Source organism: Halyomorpha halys, unplaced genomic scaffold (genome assembly GCF_000696795.3).
Source record: "Halyomorpha halys isolate HHAL.00 unplaced genomic scaffold, Hhal_1.1 Scaffold1032.1, whole genome shotgun sequence".
NCBI lineage: Eukaryota > Metazoa > Arthropoda > Insecta > Hemiptera > Pentatomidae > Halyomorpha > Halyomorpha halys.
Window position 1 is genome coordinate 106,813 of NW_027112167.1, and position 17,273 is coordinate 124,085.

General features: G+C 28.9%; 1 protein-coding gene across 2 annotated transcripts in view; it reads right to left on the bottom strand.

Moving 5' to 3' along the window:
* LOC106687950 (uncharacterized) overlaps positions 1–17,273 on the bottom strand; it is a 161,600-nt gene that overhangs the window by 57,391 nt on the left and 86,936 nt on the right. The window lies entirely within an intron of this gene.

The window sequence follows — 17,273 nt, forward strand, 5'->3', positions numbered from 1 at the left end:
TATCACAAAATTCCCAACATCAAAATATTACCATTAATCATAATCTTCAATTAAGATTGTCCTTCATGAAGGAAGGATCGTCCGAAACGTTGGAAATGTGATAAGCTTTAATAAAGTTGAGATTATTCGAATATTTTTGTTATTATTAACAATACTACAATTCTCGAACAAGATAATAAAATATATATAACAAATTACATCATTTATGAAGTCATCGAAGTAAGTTTCTTTGTTACTCAAGGGATAATATTGTTCAAATAGTATTAACACTGTCGTGTTGCTTTAAGTTGCACACCAGTGGTAGTGAAAGAGCAGGGAGAGAAATAGAAGAAATACACTTTCGGATTGGTGAATACAAACTTCACTTAAAAATAATCGTAGGTTTCCCCCCTCCCCCCCCTCTCTCTCTCTCTCTCTCTCTCTCTCTCTCTCTCTCTCTCCCTCTCCCTCTCCATCTCCCTCTCCCTCTTCCGTATATATGATGCAACTAATTGTTAGGGTGGGTTACACATTAAGAAATGAGAATATCTTGACAAACGTACTAATTAATAATAATTACTTAGTTGAATAAATAAAACTATTTTAAGAATCGATATATGACCAACAATGGATAGCTTCAATATTTATGCAGTAGGTGGTACTACTGTTGTGAAAAGAAAGTTAATTTTAATTTAGATCTAATAAAAACTACCTAGATTTCACGACAAGATAATATTTACAAAGTTTTAAAAATAATTTCTCATTTTTTAAAAATATTTTTCTAGATGTTTATATCGAATAAAAAAATTTGTAAGCGAGAAATCGGTCTATAAAAATGAAACAATAATATTTTCCCTATATTTTACTTATAGAGAAAAATCACAAATAATTGTATTTAATTACTGGTTACCAAGAAGAAGGTTAAAAAATAAAAATATTTACCTATAATGAAAGAGATTAAAAATAGTTGTCGTAATTATTTCATTATTGTATCATTAGGGTACACATTGAGCAATTAACCATAAACAGACCTATTAATATATTGATATTAAATGTCTGTATTTTAAAGAAATACTTAAGTTGAGGTACATTTTTTAAAGTCACTTCTATTCAATGAATTTACAATTTTATGTTATTGATATGCTCCAGCTAATTTAAATTATATTTTAAGTTTGAAGTTTTACTTTTAATTTTCAAAAAATAAATAAAGTAAAACATTTAAATTTTAAATATTATCATATCTATAGCTGACATTTTAAACAATATTAAAAAAAAAACCATTAAAATATATAACTAGTTTGTCTAGAAAAGTGGATCATGAAATAATTTTATTTGGTACTTTCCCAAAGCAGTTTATAGATAATGCTTATTTAAAAAAAAATATTATTACTGCTAGTATGTGGAGAATAAATAAAAATTCTATCTTCCTGCAAATTGATAGCTCTCTGTCGCAATTTCCATTTTACATCCCTCGTCAGGAGATAAGGAGAGACTTCAGCAACCTATCCTGTGCTATGATTTTTATTCAATGACAGGAATAAAGAGGCCATTGTGATCGGATAACGGCTTACACCTATACCACCTTCGCTCTTTCTCACCCCCCCCTCTCGCTCATATTATTCATTTAAAGTAGCCATTAAATAAAATTACACTAGCGAATGAATTATTCAGTAAAATCATTGTCCCAGAGCTTGGTTTTAAAATATATAATTTAATACGAGTTTATAATTCATTACTATTTTATATTAATTGCAATAGTCAACGAGATAATATTCTTGCTGACACAAATATTTTAAATCAGAGGGTATTTTATTTTACCTTTGTTCAACAGGTTTAAGAATACCTCTAATTTAAGTAATTTTTCATTTTTTTTTTGTTTTATTAACATTTCTAGGGGATATACTGTTTTATGTCTTTTTTTTTACTTTTAAAGTTTAACAGACTTCAGAACACTGTTATCTCTTATAATCTCTCTATATCACTTATATGTTTTTTTGAATACTTAATTATTTTAAAGAGTATTAAATTTGATATAATATTTTTTTATTTTAAAAAGTTAACAAGTTTAAGAATAATTTTATTTTTTGTGATTCTTCCATCCTTCCAATTATTTGTTATTTTGCGTATTTAACATTTTCAGAAACTTTAATATTGCTCAATAAGACAATGGAGTTTCAGAGCATCGCATATAGTATAGTACAAATTGTATTAATTGAGAACAATGAAAATCCCTCTGTCATATACTCTCATTATAAAACTCCAATCCTTTGTAGTAATTATTAAATTAAATAAAAATAGCGAATTACTTATTCAGAAAAAAATAAAATAATTTAAAAAGTCAAGAAGCTACTGACTACATTATGTAGCGATTATATATAATTGCAAAAGTGAGCATTATAATGGTATAAATGTTATTTTTTCCTTTTTCTTTTTTATTGTTTTATCACAATAGCATAAAGTTTCGGGTTTTTTTTTTATCCATTATCTAGTTCAATTGTTTTTCTAGAATAAAAATTGTACTCAATCTATAGTTTTGTCTTTTGTAAATTGAATTTCAATGAATTTTTTTTAAATTTCCTTTTTTCATTAGTCACAACTCTTGCCAGTCCAAAAATTTAACAAATAAAAGCTTATTTTTTTTAAAGTTTTGTTTATTGTTTTTACATATAACATGCAAATTAATATCTATTTTTTATGCACATATTTTTCTTATGTTAGTATGGTGAGCCCTGAAATGGCAAAAAAATTTGCCTATTTCTGTCTCGGTCCACTGAGTATTTACCCTAATTTATTTTTAATTAATTACTTATTGTTTTAAATTCACTAGATATTTAAAATTTTTTGTTGTATAGACTCAAAATATTTTAGTGTCATTTTTTTTTGTTTTGTTTAGTATTTATTTTATGTAATTTACAACTGTACAAAATAATACAATAGGTAAATATGTAGTATGTTTCATATATACTTGAAAATCTTGGGAAGGGTGGTTCCTTCAAACATTAATTTAAATTAGAAGGGCCCGAGGCCATCTTCTTTTCAGACGCCTCGGAGGATTATCAGGGATTGTTAAGGATGAAAGATTAAGAATTAATGGGTTAGGATGGTTAAGGAGTTTGGAATGAAAAGTAGCATATCTGTTTTGGGTCAAATCTGCAACGAATGGGATGTTAAGGTCTTTGTGAATGAGTTTATCCGGACGTAATAAGGAGCATCAAGGATTTTGGAATGTAAGGATTGGATGCGGGAAGAATTTGATAGTTTGGTAGAGCTCCAGAGCTCAATTCCACATGTACAAATTGGTCTGATTATTGTAGTGTATATTCATTTTTTGTAGTAAATGGGAAGTTTAGAGCGTTTGTCAAGTAAGTGTTGTAGCAATCGGAATCTACGAGCAGTTTCTTGTCGTTTCAGTCTTGTGTGTGGATTCCAAGCAAGTCTCTTGTCAAGGAGTCCTAAGTATTGAATCTGTTCAACAGGTATTAGTGGCGTATTTAGAAAGGTTACTGTAGGACAGAAGGGCAGACGTTTACGACGGAGAGTAAAGGTGATGTGGTGGGATTTGTCAGGATTTATTTTTATTCTCCAGTTTTTACACCATTTTTCAATAGATGTTATGTGTGCCTGTAGTGTTTGTGACCCATTAGTTGGGTCGTTGCTTACAGAAAGTATACATGTATCATCAGCGTATGTTGTTAGCACTGTGTTAGGGTGGGTTGGGATGTCAGCTAGTATCAATTTAAACTTTTTTTGTTTTTAAATTTTGTGCTGTCTTGCAAGTATTAAGTGAAAACTAATAATTATTATTAAGTATAATATTAATATTTGTTCGAACTTCAAGAATGTTGGACAAATAATTAAATTTGAATGAATTACAAGAGGAATTAAGGACAATAATAATAATAATGAACCGTAATAAAATCTGAATCTGCAACTGCTCCAATATATTCCTATATACAGAGATCTATGTATAGAAGCTACGACCACCATATATCGTGACATAAACCTTATCTCAACACTGTTGCTTTACATTATACAAGATTGCATGCAGACTTAGTTGGTTCTCATGAATTAGATGGGTCGTAAAGGAACTCTGTTAAGTCTAGTCATCACAATTACTGGAGTCGTTCTGTTTAGAAATATTTAAGTTCTCCTCTGTTAAAACAAAGAAGAGGAACTAAATATAACTTCCAGGGTCGTAAACATTTTATCCTCAAATACATTTCGTATGATGTATTAAATGTGACCTTGTTAAATACATAATTTAACTAAGTTTTATCACACTTAAAATTAAAAAGTTTTTTTTTATTACTAGTTTATTACTTTCGATTTCGTACATCTCACTCCACTATATAGCAATGTAATCGTGTTGTGGATGTTGTCTTGTCTTCTTTGGATCGCGGAATGTACTGTACGAGAGTCTTTTTCGATGTAAAACCGGCTTTTGATCGAGTATGGCACCCGGAACTGCTTTACAAACTCCGTGAATTCCTACCAACTACCTAGTTTCTCATTATCCGTTCCTTTCTCACCGATAGACAATTGAAAGCAAACCACAAAGGTTCCTATCACCCTCTTCTCTTAGTCGGCTGGTGTTCTTCAAGGCAGTATCCTTGGTTCCAGCCTCTACACAGTCTATACAGCTGACATCCTGACACTATCCTCATCACGTAGGCTGATGACACATGTGTGCTCGCAGGCAATAATAACCCTTTAATTGCACTCCAAATCCAATTGTGCCGTAATTGGATGATCAAAATAAATTCTATGAAATCACCTTTACCCTAAGTTATTAACCTCAAAAATTTGTTTATGAATTAAATAGTATTAGTGCTTCGTACATATATAATATATGTACTCTATTTTTAGAATATAGAATATAGGGAAATATAGAGTAATGGCTGTGCTAAGGAGAGGTGAAGATGCACAAATAAGTTATGGTAGAAAAGAGAAAAAAGTGTGACATGATTTCCTATATGTAATTATGAAGTTTAAAGTACATGAATATGGGACAGTGGTCCCGAAACGTTGTACCATGTTATAATAATTTAATACAAATTTCATTCAACTGGAAGTTATTAACCTCAAAAAAATTTTTATGAATTAAAATAGTATTAGTGCTTCGTACATCTATAATATATAAAATGTATTATATATGCTTTTATTGAGGTGTTGATATGAGTCCAGCTAAGGTGGTTTAGTCTAGTTATAGCCTAAGGCTACGCAATAGAATTAATGGAACATGAAGTGACAGTTCCGCTGGAAACGGTTTAAGTTGCTCTTTTTTTTTTTCATACCCTCCTGTAATGATGTTAGAGGGTATTTGGTACATACATATAGGAAATATGCTATATGTATAGCTGGGTGTGAAGGATACCTTGGATTGCCTTTTGGCATTATAAGGTTAGGTGAGGGGTCCAATGAAGGTTGTAACTTGCTTGGCTTACGCTAGTGGATTATTGGAACGGGGAGGGGCCGTTCCGCTGGTTTTACAATATTAAGTTTCTCTGATTCCTAGTACAATAATATTTTACCATGCAGGTCTGATCTTGTGAGAAGAAACCTCTCAAAAACATTAAAGCCAACTTTTTGCACAACTCTCGGAATTTGTTCCTTCTTTAGCTGATTTTAGCATGTATGAGAGAAAGTTTATCAAGTTTTCTTATCGATCCGGAAGACAGTAGTTCGTACTTGATATTCTATTCAAGCTTGAAGTCAGTACTTCAAAAGTATGTTTTAGCTGGCATTTTTTTTTCGTACTTAGTAACTGTTTTTCACTCTTAGACTGGATATTGATGAAAGTAACTTCTTTTGACTTTTTAGTTCCTGTTATAACTTTATCGAACTAATATTTACACTTCAATGTTACTCTTGCTTAGATTTAAACATATTGTTGTTTAATTATTTATAAAATAGCATATCGATCAGTCTATTACCTAATAAAATAATAATAATAATAATAATAATAATAATAATATATATATATTAGATTTTATTTAGTTTAACCTCTATCATGGTTCTGGTTTGGAAATAAAATTGAAATTAATTCAGATATTTCTTAAACTTTTTTTTACCCCATGCTCATCACCATTTCGTAACTAATATGAAGTTGGAAATATAGAATCATTGAAGCCTAATTAGAAAACAATATATGTATATTATATATGTCCATTCACTTAATATTGAATTTTTCTAAAAAATATTTTCTTAGAGCACAATGTAAGACGGAATGAAAAAAAAAAATATAAATGTAAACACTCATTCGAGAAAATTTAATTTATTTATCGATATTTTATGTTAATGAGCTATAAATTTAATTAAATATTATAATTATATTTTTTTAAAGTAGTAAAAATATCTATTATTAAATGCACACTAATTTTAAATTTTAAAAGTTTTTAAAAATCAATTTCTTGGGATTGTCTATAAAAAAATAAATTTGGAAACACAATTTTATGTTATTAAGACATAGTAAAATTAAGGAAAGTTTATTAATGCAGTATTACACTAAATCGTCTGTATAATAAATAAAAACGTAAAATGATTAAAATTAAAAAATAAAATAGAAGTAACCTCTAATTATGAGTTATAAACATTTAACTGTGTTAAAAAATAAGATTGTTTTAGCAAATATTGTAGTAAATTAATAAATAATAGTAGTAGTTTTATCCTTTCAGTATCTATTGTCATTTACAGATAGATTGCCATCATTACGACCCTAATTTATGAATGAACCATTGATTAATAAATATCGTATCCATGGCAATATTAGCTATCAATTTTAACAGCAGCTAAAAATAATTTAAAAATAATTGAGTATCTTTAGCTACATCAATGTACATAAACACCTTCTTTTCAACTATTGTTTAATAGTAAAAAAAAATAATCTTAATCTGCTACCAAAACTATACTTAATATATTACTTTATTGGACGCATTTTGAGGTTTCAATGACTTTCGAACTTTGTTTTACTTTTATTATCAAACGAAATAATGTATTTATAAGTACTATATTGATACATTATTTTAAATGATTATGTATCGTCACTAAATACATATATTTTTATAAAAGTATTGTATAAATAATAGCCATGATTCACATTTCAATATTTCCAGCTACAAAAACCTATAAAAAATGTTTTTTATGTAAATTTCATTTTTTTAATAATTTATTTAGGACCTTATAGGTACTGAAGAGTTATTAGAGGTATTCTTAAAAATTGTTATAAGTTTTCCATATTGTTCCTAATTTTTAAAAAAATTATTTAATGTAAATTACAACTGTACACAATAATAAATACAATAAGTAAATTGGATGGATGTTTCAAAAACTTGAAAATCTTGGGAAGGAACCACCAATAGGTGGTACTTCAAGCATTAATTTAAATTAGAAGGTCCCGTGGCCATCTTCTTTTCAGACGCTTCGGAGGATTATCAGGGATTGTTAGGGATTAGATATTAAGAACTAATGGGTTAGGAAGGGTTAGGAGTTTGGAATGAAAAGATGCATATCTGTTTCGGGCCAAATCTGCAAGGAATGGGATGTTATGGTCTTTGTGGATGAGTTTATTTGTAACGTAATAAGGAACATCAAAGATTTTACGTAGGATTTTGAATTGTAAGGATTGGATGTGGGAGGAATTTGATGGTTTGGTAGAGTCCCAGAGCTCAATTCCATATGTCCAAATTGGTCTGATTATCGTAGTGTATAAACATTTTTTGTAGTGTATGGGAAGTTTAGAGCGTTTGTCAAATAAGTGTTGTAGCAATCGAAATCTACTTTTCTTTACTCTCAGTCTTGTATGTGAATTCCAAGTAAGTCTCTTGTCAAGATGGAGTCCTAAGTATTGAATCTGTTCAACAGGCGTTAGTGGAGTATTTAAAAAGGATACTGTAACTCGTAAACCTCTGTTTACGACGGAGAGTAAAGGTGATCTGGTGGGATTTTTCAGGATTTTGATTCTCCAGGTTTGACACCATTTTTCAATGGATGTTATATGTGTCTGTAGAGTTTTTGTTCCTAATTAAATTTGTACTTTTTTAGTTTGGCATTGAGCTCTAATAATCATAAATGTGTACCAACAGACGGAATCCGATGGGCTTTAACTAGATAAAATGGAAATCGAATTGGTAGACAGTCTACGGTTTTCAATCGACTAATGTAAATTTATGCAAATGAAGTTTAGGTAAGAGTAGCTACATCTCTCTATCGGGCTATGTAAATTGGAATAACACTAGCAGATAAATCAAAGTGGATATGGTTTTATTTTATAGTAAGGTTTACTATTTTTCGAAAATAGATAATTGAATAATTCTTTCTGAAAAACAAAACAAATTAAAATTCCTTCAAACTTTTCAGGCGTATGAATAATAAATGTCATAAACATATTTATAAAAATGAAGGTTGTAGGTAGGACCTTACACAGTATATAAAGTATACATTATATATAAAAAGTATATAATATAAATAAAGATAGGATCTTATGAAAATAAAGGTCCTACAAATAAAATAAACATATTTTCAGATTTCGTGACTTCGTGAAATATTAAGGACTGATATTTTTCTGGCACAAGTTACATTTGGCCACAAGAAGATTTTACTCAAAAAAAAGTTTTGTTTTTTGGTTTATATTTCGAAAATAATTGGCTTTGGTGAATTTTTTTTTAATGTAAATAAAGTACATAACATTTCTATTGGTAGAGTTCAGGTGGCGGTCAATAAAGGTACCAAAATAGTAGAAAAAAAACATATTATTGTTAACCAACGTTTAACAAAATGTACAATTTATTACTATAGTTCTGTGTTTAGAAATCTATCACACCTGGCTGTATTTATTAGTAACTAGTTTCCAATCTCACTATATGTGTATTTCCTTAAATTAATCTATTTTTTTCTTTTGTATATCTAAAAAAAATTGGTTATAAACATAGTTTCCTATCTTCTATGTACAATTATTTTAATATTCTGTCAATTCTTACAATGTTTGTATCTTTCTTTTTCGCTCTGGTGAAGGCCTGCAAAGTGAGACGAAACGTTGGCTGGACGAGACTGTTAATAAAATACATTAAATTTCCTAAGTTTTCCAAGTAAACCACAATGGTTCCTATTCATCCCTCTATTCTCAGTCTGTTGGTGTTCCTCAAGGTGTTATCCTTGGTCCCATCCTCTACACCGTCTATACAGCTAAGATTCTAACCAATCCTAACACTATCCTCACCACGTATGCCGATGACACATGTGTGCTCGCTGTTAATAATAACCCATTAATTGTATCCCGAAATCTCCTATCCCATATCAGAGCCCTCGAAGATTGGTGTCGTGATTGGAGGATTAAGATAAATTCCAACAAATCCCATCAAATTACCTTTACCTTCGTCGTAAACCTACTGACTGCCCTACAGTTTCATTTAATGATGTTACTCTTACCCTCTTGATTACATTTGGACAAACGATTAACCTGGAATCCTCAAACAAGACTGAAAAGACAGGAAACTGCACGTCGATTTCGACTATTACAGCACTTACTAGACAAAAGGTTTAAACATCCAACATATTACAAAAGACTGATCTACATGACTGTAATAAGGCCAATCTGGACATATGGAGTTGAGGTTTGGGGCTCCACTAAACCTTCGAATTCCTCTCGTATTCAATCCTTACAATCCAAAATCCTTCGTAAAATCCTCAATGCTCCTTACTTTGTCACAAATAAAATCTTAATGTTCCCTATGTAACCGATCTAGCCGAACCATATATCACTCCTTCCATTATAAACTCTCTAACCCCTCAAACCCCTTAGTTTCTAATCTTGCATCCTTTTCTATTCCTGACAATGGTCCGAGGCGCCTGAAAAGAAGATGGCCACGAGACCAGCTAATCTACACGCCTGTAACACTCCAATATAACTTAGATCAGATTTATTAAATGTATTATAATGTATAGTTATAAATAGCAATAAATAAATGATAAAAAAAAAAATTTCCTAAGAAAATAGTATTTTTTTAATTTTTTTCTTATCAGTGTTGTAATTTTTTTTTTAAGTTTAATATTCTGTCAATTCTTACAATGCGTGTATTTTTAGCCCTGGCGAAGGCCTGGCTAAGTGGGACGAAACGTTTGTTAAAAATAATTAGTTTTTTTATACTATTTTGGTACCTTTGTATACGCCATTAGATAAAAAAGGGAGGCAGTGATAGCTGAGCATGTTGGGCGTAACTAGGATCGGCGTTAAACAAATTAAAGTTGGAAACAAGTTTAGTATTTGTTTATTGGCACTCCTACTCCGGTTGGTATGAGCTGAGAAATTCATCAGAATGAAATGAGAAAATCATCAGTATACTTTTAAAACACAATATTATTTGGTTATTTATTGCACGAGTTCACTTAATATTAAGTTAAAGTAAATAACATTTTCTTTGTTTGCATCATAGGGGTTTTTCTATAATAAATTTTTAAAAAATATACTAGAAATTAGTAATCAGTTAAGAATCTATCTAATATTTAATATTTTAAGTTAGTATAATGTATTTGAAAATGTTTTTTATTTAACTTTTCATTCTTTGCATTAAACTATACACCCATTATTAACTGTTAAAAAAAACTAAAATAACCATCTAGTTATGAAAAAAAAATGCATAGTGATTATAAGGACACTGTACCTTGAGTGTATGTTGCAAAATAAAAATTCTTGAGAAAATGATGAATATACTTTTTTTTTTTTTTTATTTATTTGTTGATATTTACAACTGCATAAAAAAATACAACCAGTAAATTTGATCATAATGACATATGATATGATACAAGATGTAGAGAAACTAACCAGTAGTAGAACTCTAAAACAGTTTACAATATAAGGTCACGAAGCCATCTTCTTTTCAGGCGCCTTGGAGGATTGCCAGGAATGGAAGAGGAAGCAAGGTTAGAAACGAGTGGGTTTGGGTGGTTAGGGAGTTTATTATGGAAGGAATAATATCGGGTTCGGGCTAGATCGGTTACATAAGGAACATTTAGGTCTTTATGGATGGTTTTATTAGTAACAAAATAAGGAGCATTGAGGATTTTACGAAGGATTTTGGATTGTAAAGATTGGATACGAGAGGAATTCGAAGGTTTAGTGGAGCCCCAAAGCTCAACTCCGTATATCCAGATGGGCCTTATTATTGTCATGTAGATCAGTCTTTTGTAATGAGTTGGAAGTTTAGACCGTTTGTAATCTACTAATCTAAATTAAAAGCTAATCTATTCTAGTTGGAGTTTCTAATTCACTACCTGAAACATACAGGTAAGCTAAAGGTAACACTAAATCCACTTGCATGATTAATTTCCCCAGTACCAGTAGAAGCAAGTAGTAAAAGACTAAGGAATGCATAACCATGATATGGATTTAATTATAAAATATAAACAAGGGATTTTTAATTTTTAAAAAAATGCAGGATAGGATTATTTTTTCATATCATGTTTATTAACATTCTTCTCGTATCCGAAACAAAAAAATAAAATAAAATAAGACAGTAACAACCGGTTGACATAGCAATATAACCGGCTAACGCAGATTATAAAACTACTGGAAAGCTTCGGAATGTTTGACCCGATTCAGTGAGAGTAAGTGTCAAAATTAGAATGTGGGAAATCTTGGTTAAAAATAGGAAATTTGTCAAGGATAAAGACTTCTGTTTATTACGAGAATCGACTTATAACGCATGGTACGGTAGGTTCTACATTGAAACGGATGCTCCTCAAAGCTACCTAAATAGTACAAGAGCCGGGAAGAAAAAAGGCAGTTATCTCACCTCAATTTCTGATTACTTTAATGAAAACTAAGTAGAATTACTAGTCAAAACTGATGAGTCTGCCGAGTGTAGGCAGAGGAAATAAAAAATGGCGCCTGTTTCAAAACCTTAAAAAAACCTTGATTTTTCATTCGAATTTGATTTGATTTTTCATTCGCTTAGATTTTCTATCTTAAAAACTACCAACAACAATAAAAAATTTAAAAGAACATTATTTAAAGAAGAGTAAATTTTCTGAAATATGAGCCCTTTACTAGCTAGAGCTATTTACGTCCAATAGTTCTCGAGATATTGCCTTTTAAAAAGCAGCATTTCATAATAATGTACTGAAATATCAGTAGTTAGTGACTTTATTTTGAGAAATCTATATCTCAATAACCATTCAACGTAACAATGTCTATTAGAACTCAAATTAAAGCTAGATTAATGGGCTATGAAATAGTAATCGATGTTTATCTTTGTAGGGGAAGTAGTTTTCATGATATTTGTTAAAATAAATTGATTTATAGTAGTTCAAACAAACTTTCATGTGCCAAATTTATATTCATATGAGAATATAAAAACTACTACCCCTACGAAGGCACATGTCATAAACTACTTTATAGTTTACAGTTCTTGAGGTATATTTTTTCGAAAATCAAACATTTTATCCGAACAAAAAATCAATTTATATGAGCAAATATTATGAAAAATACTATTCCTATGAAGATAAAGGTAAGAAACTATTTTATAGTACGTTAAACTAGCTTTAATTTGAGTGCTAATAGACATATAATTGTCTCAAAGTTCCCGATATCTAGATTTCTCAAAATAAATTCACTAAATACTAATATTTCGGTACATTTTTATAAATTTTTTTGAAAAGCTATGTCTCGAGAACTATTGAACGTAAATAGCTCTATTAGGGCTTACATTTGAGCAAATTTACTCTACTTTAAAAGATGCTGTCTTAGATTTTCTATTGTTGTTGGCAGTTGTAATGATATAGAGCTCCGAAGAAAATATTAATTATATTTAACTTTTTGAAACACCAGCCATTTTTATTCTCCCTACCTATACTTGGCAGACACATCAATTTTGACTAGTAATTATACATAGTCTTCAATTAAGTAATCAAAAATTGGGGTGAAATTACTGCCTTTTTTCTCCACTTGGGCTCTTTTACTAAAAGATCAGCTGCCCTATATCTTACTTGAGAATAATTGCCCAACTATGACTCTTCGGTAAATATGCAATTACTTTAAGTGTTGATTCATACAAATATATTTAGGATCTACATAATGCATCCAGCTTGTGATGCAACGGCATTGGTGGATTGTTTCCATTTTTGAACAAACTGTCCCGCATATCAAGAGAATCCGATACATTCGAAACTTAGCGATATTAGCTAAAACCAGTTAAGAATTTCTATCTATACCCTCAGGATTGGATCTTATACTTCTATTATATATGTCACCCGGAATCTTATATGGAGCTGGATACCTATCTTCACAATAGTTTTTATTTCTTTTATATTATTAAATATGTAGATAACCCAGATTAAATATATTGTTTGTTATTAGTTTATATAGATGAATTTTAACTCAATATTTTTGTAAAATACATACAATGATATATGTAAGTATGTATTTTACAGGTTAACTCTATTTTATTAGTTTGTACGGGAGTTACCCTATAAACAAATAAATAAATTATTGTTATCATTTTGAAAAAAATATGAATATGATTTAAAAATATTTATCCTCACTAAAACGAGATTATTTACGAAATATAATATATAATCCAATAGAGTTTGCTTAAACGCGCCTAAAATTCAATTCCTGGATTTTCCCAACCCAAGCCTGAAGTATTTTAGATAATCTCATCTTAAGCATTCCTCGAAAAAAAAATAAAAAGGCAGTTGCCTTCAATCAATGGAAGGAAATGGAAAACCCCAACAAATTTACAAGAAAATGAATTTTCTCCATCTCTCCACCAACCATGGGGACGGCTACTGAAAAATAAATCCCAAAGGAAAATAAAATTTGCTTCCTCCTTGATCAAAGAGTTAAGCTTTCTCAAACATTTCTCTTATTTATATAGGAGTATTAAATATTTTTTAAATAAAAACATATATTCTTTCAACATATTAATAATGGAAATATTGATACTTTTATCTAACACTTATTGAGATCCAAGTTATCGCAAAAGATCCTTTAACCATATTTTTCTTATTTAAATAAAAAAGTTAACTGCATTTAATAAAAAAAACATACCCAAACATATCCTATTTTATTCTAATTAAATAGTGTTTTCAGAATGATAAAATTAACTTAGTCGTAAGCACTATATTAGTTTAATTAAAATTAGTTTATAGTACAAGAGCAGGGAAGAAAAAATGCAGTTATTTCACCCCAATTTTCGATTAGTTTAATGAAAACTAGGTATAATTACTAGTAAAAACTGACGAGTCTGCCTAGTATAAGTAGGGGGAATAAAAAATGGCGGATGTTTCAAAACGTTAGAAACATTAATTTTTCATTCGGAGCTCTATATCTTAAAAACTACTAACAACACAAGAAAACCTAAGAGAACATTATTTAAAGAAGAGTAAATTTGCTAAAATATTAGCCCTAATATAGCGGTTTACATCCCATAGTTCTCGAGATATAGCTTTTTAAAAAGTAATATTTCTTGAAAAGGTTAATAGTTAATTAATTTATTTTGAGAGGTTTATATCTCAGGAACTATGTGACGTATTGTTGTCTGTTAGCACTCAAATTAAAGTTAGTGTAATGTAGTATAAAGTAGTTTATGAACTTTACCTTAGTAGGAATAGCAGTTTTCATGATATTTGCTAAAATAAATTGATTTATAGTTATATCCACAAGATGCACATATATTTGCCAGCACTCAAAATAAAGGAAATTTAACTTACTAGAAAGTAGTTTATGACATTTCATATCGTAGGGATAGACATTTTAAATCAATCAATTTATTTTAGGAAATATCATGAAAAATACTGCTCCTAGGAAGAAAAATATCATAAACTAATTTATAGCTCATTAAACTAGCTTCAATTCGAATGCTAATATAGATCTGTACATCAGTTTGTTTTTGGGATACAGATTTTTTAATATAAATTCACTAACTTCTGATCTTTCAGTACGTTCTGTACATTTTTATGAAATGTTGCTTTTTAAAAAGCTATATCTCGAAAACTATTGAACGTGAATAGCTCTATTAGGGCTTACATTTTAGCAAATTTACATTACTTTAAATGATGTTAAAGTAGTGTAGATTTTCTATTGTTGTTGGTAGTTTTAACGATGTAGAGCTTCGAATGAAACATTAATTATTTTTAACTATTTGAAACAGCCACCATTTTGTATTCCTCCTACCTATACTTTGCAGACTCATCAGTTTTGACTAGTAATACATAACTTTCATTGAAGTAATAAAAAATTAGGGTGAAATGGCTGCCTTTTTTCTTCTCTAGGGCTCTTGCACTATTAGAAAATTTTTATACACAGCAGTACGCCAAATTGTTTTAAGTATTAAGACTTTATTTTACTACTAAAAGTTTACTTTTCTTTTATTTTATTTATTTTTCATAAAATTGTAATTATGTGTATATTGGGCTGGTGAAACATATTTGAATAAAATGATAATGAAAATATAAAAAGATGGACAAAAAATATGAATGCAGTTGAGAGTAGTTTAAAATTGAAGTTTACATAGGACACAGTTTACTTAGCTCTTCAACCTAATAAAATATAATTTAATTATTTAACCTGTGGAGTATTCATTTTGTTTACTCAAACCTACCCAACTTTTTATTTAACTTCAAGTTAAAGGAGAAAAACTGCACTCAAATTTAAACATTAAAAAAAATCTATATTTTTAATTAAATTTACAAGCACTTCAACAATTTTGTCAATGTTGGCATTGAGATGCAACAATTTTATTTTTGAAATGTCTTTCATAGAGTAAATTTTTTTTTATTTAATACCAGATCGCCTAACTATATACAACCTTATGAATAAAAAAAAAAATAGACAAAACAAATAGATAGAAATGATAATTCTTAAGAAAAGATAAAAGTAAAGTAAATAACAAAAACAATGGCATTTATGGATTTAACAAAATAAATAATTGATTTCTAATGGAAAAAAAGTTAATTTAAGAAAGAAATGTTCTTTTTTTAAAAAAAAAAATAAACCTAGTGAGATTTTGAAAAACATTTGAATTAACTTTATTTCTTTATATAAGGATTACAGATCACTCTTGGATCACTTTTTAAAAATATTTGTTGTTTGTACTCGAAGTTGGAACTGCGTCCAGACGGAATGTTTCTTTTATTAACTACCTTTTATTCTTTTTTACCATATTTCCTATCTTTATTATTCTTTCTCCCTGCCTTCAGTATTAGTTATGTTCACCACATCTAATTACTGCTAATTATTTTACTTACTGCTCTTGGATTATATTCATTTATATCGACTTCTTTAATTTTTTTATTCTACTTACATAATTAATTAAGTACATTTACATTTTTTTTTTTAATTTCTATTTTTAATAATATCTAATTTATACCTGTGTTTATTATGGATGTTATTTTCTTCTTCCATTCTTGATTTTAATATTACCATATTATTAAATATAGAGTCAATATTCTTATAATATTACACTATGCATTTTCTTAAAAACTACTTATATTCCAATAATGTCTGTTATCGACTTAGGTTTCATGTTATTCTGTATTTCCATTTAATCATTATGATTGTTATGTATATTTTTTTAATGTTCTATATGTTTTTTGGCACTAATTAATAAGTTTTACATCTAAAATCATAAAATATTTTTTAAGGAATGAACTATCGCATTTTCTTTATGACTCTGAATCAGTGTAAGTATTACACGCAATTTTTCATTTTCAGGCTGCTTTTTAAATATTTCTCGATTAAACTATCTTGAGTTTCCTCTTCCCGTTTTAAGTAAATATCTCAAAAGTGATATAGGGCCGTCGCTTTGGTTTTATTAAAAAAAAAAAAAAAAAAAAAATTATTGGGGCGGGTCCCACCGAGAAGGGTTGCCTTTTTATTGTGCTATGATATACTTCATTTTAGACAAAAATTAAAAATAAATACACTTTTTTGATTTAAGGTTACGATATACTACTGAACCGAATTAATACTAATTAGACGAGGACTCAATGCCGTTTAATTTCTTATACAATAACCGTTTAAGAGTTATATAAGAAAAAAGATCTTTATTAAATTAATTACATAATTTTTTAAGAGTTTTAGAACCGCCAGAAATACGTTTCCGTGTTGAGTATGATAGAAAATAATTTTTAAAAATATTTACAGACGTTTTGTTCTAAATGCAGTGTTATTGTTGTTGTTGTTGATTGTTGCTTAAAGGCGTAAAACCCTCTGGTCATCAACGCCTATGGGATGATAAAAGTAAAAAAAAAATAATAAAATAAATAAATAAATAAAAAATAGAAAAATAAAAAAAATTGAA